General features: G+C 25.4%; 1 pseudogene; it reads left to right on the top strand.

Moving 5' to 3' along the window:
- The first annotated feature begins 1185 nt into the window (after nucleotides 1–1185).
- Nucleotides 1186–6522, top strand: LOC113552463 (annotated as a pseudogene).
- Nucleotides 6523–7968: the final 1446 nt, after the last annotated feature.

Below are 7968 nucleotides of genomic sequence, written 5' to 3' on the forward strand. Positions count from 1 at the left end.
TTAGGTGAAATAGACTTCTACGCAAGACTACCTAATACCTTTACTAATCAGGTTTTGACAAAATCGATTATGTGTTTATTTATAACTCAAAAATTAATAAAACTAATAAAAGGCCATACAGATTAGAAATTTTCAAGATATTAATATTAACATTTTTTAGGCATGAAATAATTTTCAAGATATTCTGGCATTCTGTAAAATAATAGCTTTATAGCCTATAGGTACCATTAAATGATTTTTGTATCATACAATTTTTATTTTCGATAAAAAAAGGTTCTCCATTATGTTTTTTTTTATTGCCATTAATAAATATTAAAAACACATAAGTTCAACTTTTTTTAAAGTGTTTGAAATTTGAAGTTTAACAAAATTCATCAACATTTGTAAATTATTTTTTTAGTGAAAAGCTCAATAATGTTAATTTTTCTAAGGTTTGAAAATTTAATTCAAGATTTCTTATTAGTAGTACATTTTAAAACTAAAATATATCAATGTTATATATTTTTTCATAGACATTTTTGGTATTAAAAATGTTGATCAAATTAGATATTTAAACCAAAAATTACAATTTTTGTGTATTTATTGTACCTAATTCAAAAATATTTTACGCGATTACGTGAGGATTTGAACTATTATGTATATTATTACAATATTATTTACACAATGAAATGTTAAATTAAAAAATTATTTTATAATGCGTATATTTATTATTAACCACAGTATAGATATAAATTTATTTAGTATTTACTGTTTATAATTGCGAATCAATAATAGTTTGTAACCATTTTGATATATTATCCATAAACATTATTATATCGGCAATCACGGTCTTAGAAGATTTGAAGCATGAACATTATTACACAAAACATTTTCCTGACCGGTATATTTTGAGCATACGTGAACGACGAACGTGCCAGTCATTATCTTCTTAGTTCATGAGACAAATATATAAAATTTGTGGTTCATGATTAGAAGATATCTACAACCCATAGAATTCTTCTATTATCTTCTATCTATGTCTACAACATTGAACTATATGATATAGTTATCATATAGTTCAATGGTCTACAACCGTGCATTAAAGACCATGGTGGTGGTACTTGTCAATTGATAACAATGATAAACATAATAATGTCGTCATGAATAGTGATACATTTTTCCTGCTATTCGTCGATGTGTTTAGGAACTGAAGCGGCGAAGCGCTAGTGTAGGTAGTGTAGCCCGAAATCGTAATTTAGACTTTCTATATCTCGTGTACCTAATATAATAAATAATAATATATGCTATCGAAGTAGCTACATAACGTCTCACTTGCAGACCCTTTACCCAGGTACATGCTGTATAGTGTATATTGTATAATTAAGTTTCGTTTGATAAAATTCTATGATCGAAATGGATTTACGCGGTCAACAACGATTCTTTTGAACTTATGAATCTGGTTTTTGATTTATAATTGTCATATAAACTAAAATTATTATTAATATTAAAACGGTAGATCGTCGTGTATATTGTTTGAAAAAGAAGAAAAATTAAATTAAGTGATTTCAGTTTAATTTTCTATCCAAAACATGTCTCAAATGAAGGTAAGCCATGATTTTATTTATTATTAATTTTTGATGTGCCATCATTGAAATGTGTTAATATATCCATTTATTTGATGATGGAAACTTACCTTATTTTATATTGTATTGCAATTGTATTTATCCGATTCAATAACTTATTTCAAATGTACAAAATAAAAACCATTAATACTTTTCATACTTAGCTCCTAAAGTCTTGTATTACTTCGATATTATATTGAACTTAAGGTATTTTAATAATTTTAAAATAAAATTGCCAATTATTTTAGAATGATAAAACCATAGTACGTTTTGAAGAAAAATGGCCAGAAATGAGACCCATTGTAATTCAACTTTTACAACAAGAACCAGTAACTCAAAATGAATGGCAAGATTTATTTTATGCAGTTCACCTTGTATGTCTATGGGATGAACAAGGACCAATAAAAATGAGACAATTTCTAAAAACTGATATAATGGAGTTCATAAAAAAAGCTCAACAAGTAAAATGTTTTTAAATTTTTTTGATAAATCATAATTTGTATTCCTTTTTTATTTAATTTAATTTATTTAAGTTTATTGTATTCCTATTTTTTTTTTTTATAAAATATAAAATAATAGCTTAAGGTATTATATTTAAAAAAATATAACTGCTTTTATTTTTGATAATTTAATTCTACATAATGGATTTTTTGTTATTAATTTAATTTTATATTTTTATATTATTTAGAGAGTGATGGCCCATCAAGAAGACCAAGCTCTACTTAAAGCTTATATTACTGAGTGGAGAAAGTTTTTTACTCAATGTAACTATCTTCCAACTCCTTTTAGACAATTAGAAAACTCTCTGCTGGAAAGTCATCAATTGGTTTAAAAAATGCAATGCTGATAAAGATTCTGTTGTACGAAAGGTAAAATTAATACTTATTGCATATAGTATAATAAGAGTTATATATTACCTTGTATGTAGATTTAACATGTTACATAACATGCGCACAAAAGGGAGAATTTTAGGTATTTCTTCCAAATTAAAGGAAAATGATAAAGAATTTTTTATTGAGTAAAATTGGTTTTTGTCATTGAGAAAAACAAAAAACCTTTTAATCTTATTCTTAAGCATATAATTAAAAAAATCATTATTGATATGTCTTATTGTTATGAATAAATTGAAAAAAATACATATAGTTTTAATTGTAAAAAAGGAATAACTAATGAAATTTAAAAAATATTTTTTTTTGATAACAATAATTAATGCTTTAAGGTGCCCTGAATAGTAGATTGACATCACACCAGCTAATTTACCAGACAATACTACAAACATACTATTTTTTACTATTATTGGATCATTTTATTGTTTAATTAGACAGAAGGTGTTTTGAATATAATTTTGTAATTACCACTTTAAAAATATTATAATTTCAAAGTAGATAACTCAAAATATTATATATTTGAATTAATTAAAAGAATATACACTGTTTTACAAACTCTATTACCAAATATTGATTTGTTTGCTTCTAAGATCAAAATTTAGCAAAGACGGTGACAAAATGTATCTAATGATGATCGCCCAAAATGTTCTTTAACTTCTTTAAGTCAAATTTCCAGCGATTTCTATCCAAATTTAAAGTATAAAGTATATACAGAACTTTTCAAAAATATTAATTATTTTACTTATAACAACTGTTATTGTAGAGCAATAGTTTCCAATATTATGGAGACTAAAACTTATTTAAGTAATAATATTAGATAAGACAGACTAACAGGATTGATTTTCATAAATATTAATAAAAATTAGGACATTGATATTGAAGAATTTATCATATGATTTGCAATACTACTTTGAAAATTCAATTTTGTATAATAAAAATATATCTTTATATTTTCTAAAAATTAATTAATAAGTTCTTAATGAGAAATAAATAATCCTTCAATTGAAATTATGTAAGCTTCCTAGTACATAAGTATGAAAATGTATAACTCACATTTGTTGTTTCTATCTTTCTAACATACATCATAGCAAATATGTATTCACTAGAACACAATTTATGTTATTAGCTTTGATATTATTAATATATTATTAGCTACCTATTATAAAACTTAAAGTAAGAATGTTATGCAGGACATGTCATATGCTTTTGTTGATATCATCATTCTATAGTGAGTTACCTATGTAAAATATTACATAACTTTTAAATGCTCATAACTCACTTTAAAATAATAATATCAATAAAAAACATATGATACACTCTAGATAATATTCTTACCTTTAAATTTGATAATAGGTAAACTGACTCCAATATTAAAACTAACAACATAAAATTTGTTTTGCTGAAGGCAAATTTGTTAAGATATATGTTAGTGAATAATAATAAAATTATTAAAAAAAATATAAAAAATAATTATACTTTATCATATTTAATATTTGTTTTTATTTAGTTGATGTTAGACAGTTGGAATCAAAGTATTTTTAATGATATAAAACAGAGACTTCAAGATTCAGCCATGAAACTTGTTTACTTAGAGCGAAATGGAGAAGCGTTTGACTCTCAGTTAGTTATAGGTGTAAGAGAATCATATGGTGGGTATGCTTATAATTTTGTTAAAATCTCTTGTACCGTTTATCCTAAATAGTATACATTTTTTTTTATAAAATTACTGTTTTAGTTAATCTATGCTCAAATTATGATGATAAACTTCAGATATATAGAGATTATTTTGAACGAGCATATATTGAAACAACTGAAGCATTTTATAAAGCAAAAGCTCCTGAATATTTAGAGCTTCATGGAGTTCAAAATTATATGCGATATGCTGATTTGAAACTTCGGGAAGAAGAAGTTCGTGCTCAAAAATATTTAGAAACTAATAGTGGTTCTGTCCAAATGGTATTGTATAGTTTAGTTAAATTTTAAATCAGTATTATAGATGTTTTATAATATAAGATAATATTTATTTTTAGTTGACAGATTGTTGTGTTATGGTGTTGGTTTCTAATTTTCGCCATACTATTTTAGCTGAATGTACAGATATGATTAAAAGCAACGATACTGAAAGTATACTATAAATAAATTATCAAAAAGAATTTTATTTTATTTTATTTTATTATTTTTTTAGAATTAACACTTTTATTCAAGCTAATGGACAGAGTACCTGATGGAATTTTAAAAATGTTAAAAGATTTAGAAGATTATATTGTAAGCGCGGGTTTAGCAGACATGATGGCATCAGCAGACATTATAACTCAGGTAAAGTTTATGTTTTCATTAAAATGTTTATATAATCATAAATATTATTGTATACCATTTATTTTAATAAATGTATTCATTGGGTTTAGGATTCTGAAAATATGTGGAACAACTTCTTCTATTGTTTCATAAATTTAGTAATTTAGTACAAGAAGCATTTAATGATGACCCAAGATTTTTAACTGCAAGGGATAAAGCATACAAACAAGTAGTTAATGATACTACTGTGTTTCGATTAGAACTACCTACTAAACAAGTTAGTATTAATATTATACATCAATGGTTTTTAACCTGTGAGTTAAAGCCATTTTGGAGGATTGCCATTTTATAATTTTAGTTATAAATGTATACAAAAATAATAATAATTATTTATAATTGTCATTAAAAATTTAAAATCTTAGGAGGCTATTAACAATATCTAATAATATCAAAATAATAATAAAACTGGAAATAATAATATGACTTTTAAAAATATATCTATACATAATATTAAATAAAGTCACTTCCTGCTGTCTGTCCCTATGTATGCTTAGATAATGGATCTTTAAAACTATGCTACATATTTTGATGTGGTTATTATTTAATTGATAGAGTGATTCAAGAGGAAGGTTTATATGTATATAACATACATAATATAGTATAGAAACACTGATAATTTTAATTTAAAAAAAAACGTGTAAATTGTACACCTAATACCTATATATATATGTAATTGTGCGGCTTGCGATTTTCCAGCTACTTGCAACCTGATCTTTTTGTCCGTCAATCAGCGTGTAGGTATGAATTGTTCGGACGGGTATGATGTTCTCAATTAATGACCTCAATATATTACCTCTTTATTATGTTTAGGGCTATGCAAATACTAAATCGATTATTCAAATAACAGATTATTATTAACAAATAATACATAATCGGTTAATCGGTTGAAAAAATGCAACGCTTGGCAGGGCATTTATGTAAAGTTGATATGTCGGGATTATTATCCATACGCTAAATCAGAAAACAAAAAATAGATTTTATTTTCATACTAAATATCAGCATTAGGTTATCACGGATGCATTTTGTACGGGCAACAAAATGTGCGGGTACAGCTAGTTATCAAATACTAAGTACAACATTGTAATACCATGTATGGTTTAGTAGTCGACTTTGATTGAGAGTAAAGTTTTAATACAAATTGTATGTTGAGTTATCTAATTTTTAATTTTTAAATAATAATAGATTATGTATAAGTAGATGTTAAATAAGTGGTTGTTTATTAATGCTTAACTAATTTTCTAGAATTCTGCTGTTAAATGTCAGCCTGAATCAAAATGTCCAGAATTACTAGCCAACTATTGTGATATGTTATTAAGAAAAACTCCTTTAAGTAAAAGATTAACTGCTGATGAGATTGAAAGTAAATTGAAAGATGGGTATGTATGAAATATAACTATTCTTGGTTTAATTCACTACTCACTAGTAATATTCTTCATTGGTTTTAGCTACTTGTGTTAAAATATGTTCAAAATAAAGATGTTTTTATGAGGTTTCACAAAGCACATTTAACTCGTAGATTAATATTAGATACTTCTGCTGATTCTGAAAAAGAAGAAAATATGGTTGAATGGTACAATTCATTAAATAATACTGTAGATCTTATATTTAAATTATATTTTATACTTGTATGTTTGTATAGGCTTAGGGAAGTTGGTATGCCCGCAGATTATGTAAAATAAACTAGCAAAGAATGTTCCAAGATATAAAAGTTAGCGAAGATTTAAATACACAATTTAAAGAAACCTATAGAATCTTAAAGGAAGTATTGCAGGTAATTAATTTGTATTGAATAAAAGATAATATTTTTTAGAACAAACAAAGTATAAGCACAACATGTAATGTAAATATAAATCACTCATATCCCAACTCTCTAAGCTTAAAAGTAACAACATTATCCAGTTTGCACATAGTATGCAAAAAGACAGTTTATGTTTTAATTTATACTTATGTACAGAGTACAGATACTTATTACCTAATTAAAAATATGATCCAATTCTTGCAAATTGATCCTTTAACCTTTCCAGGAGTTAAAGGTCGATTTCATTTTTTTTTTTTTTTTAACTGAATAATAATAATTATAATAATGGAAAGACAATTTATAATGGCTAATATTAATTAAAAATTCTTCCACATATAAAAATTGCACTTAGAACACAAGTTTTGCAAACATTTATTAGTTTTGTTAAATTTTCCTATTTTTGGTACTGGATTTCCTTCACTTATAATTCTAGCATGTTAGTTTATGCTGCAAAGTTTAAGACAATGTCCGGTCTTTAGATTGTTTTCCCGTGTTGGTAATACATCCATAATATTTAATGTCCTTAAAGTTGGCCCTTACATTTTGTTGTAATTTTTAAGTATGAACCCTTCAGAATGTATAGGTAAATCTCCGTGAGAAATGTTGAAGTTTAGGAGACCTGCTCCCCCCCCAGCACAACTAAAACACCACGGAAGGAGATATGATTAACTTAGAAAATTCCTGGATTAAATTTATAATTATAATATTTGTTGATTATAATTTTATCATAGTTTGGGGAGAGAGGATACACATCAAACATATAGTTATAATTATTTTTTTAAAGATGATAAAATTATTAGCATTAGTGTAAAGTCATAGGACATAGTCGAAAGGCAACGTGAAGTTGGCCGTCCCAAAATGAAAATTGAGTTTTCTCGGAAATAGTTTAGTTACAAATTTGATGTCAATTAAAATTAATTATTAAAAGATAACTAAATTAGATTACTAAATTTTGGGTTTTGTACTTGAGTTAATTGGACAATGTTTTGTAGATTCTATTAATATTAAAATATTGAATGCTGGAGCTTGGTCTCGAGGTAGTGAACGTGTTACAGTATCATTACCTATGGAGTTAGAAGACTATATACCAGAAGTAGAAGACTTTTATAAAAAAAAAAAAAACTAGTGGTCGAAAATTACAATGGTATCATCACATGTCTAATGGCACTGTAAGTACATTAGTATAAAATATAAATAACAAAAATTTACAAATTATTCACTTTCAAATGAACTGATATTATGTACAGATAACATTTTTAAAAATTTAAATTGGCCGTTTGACATTGATGTTACAACATTTCCAAATGGCAGTATTATTTGCGTGGAA

This window comes from Rhopalosiphum maidis, chromosome 2 (assembly GCF_003676215.2).
Source record: "Rhopalosiphum maidis isolate BTI-1 chromosome 2, ASM367621v3, whole genome shotgun sequence".
Lineage (NCBI taxonomy): Eukaryota > Metazoa > Arthropoda > Insecta > Hemiptera > Aphididae > Rhopalosiphum > Rhopalosiphum maidis.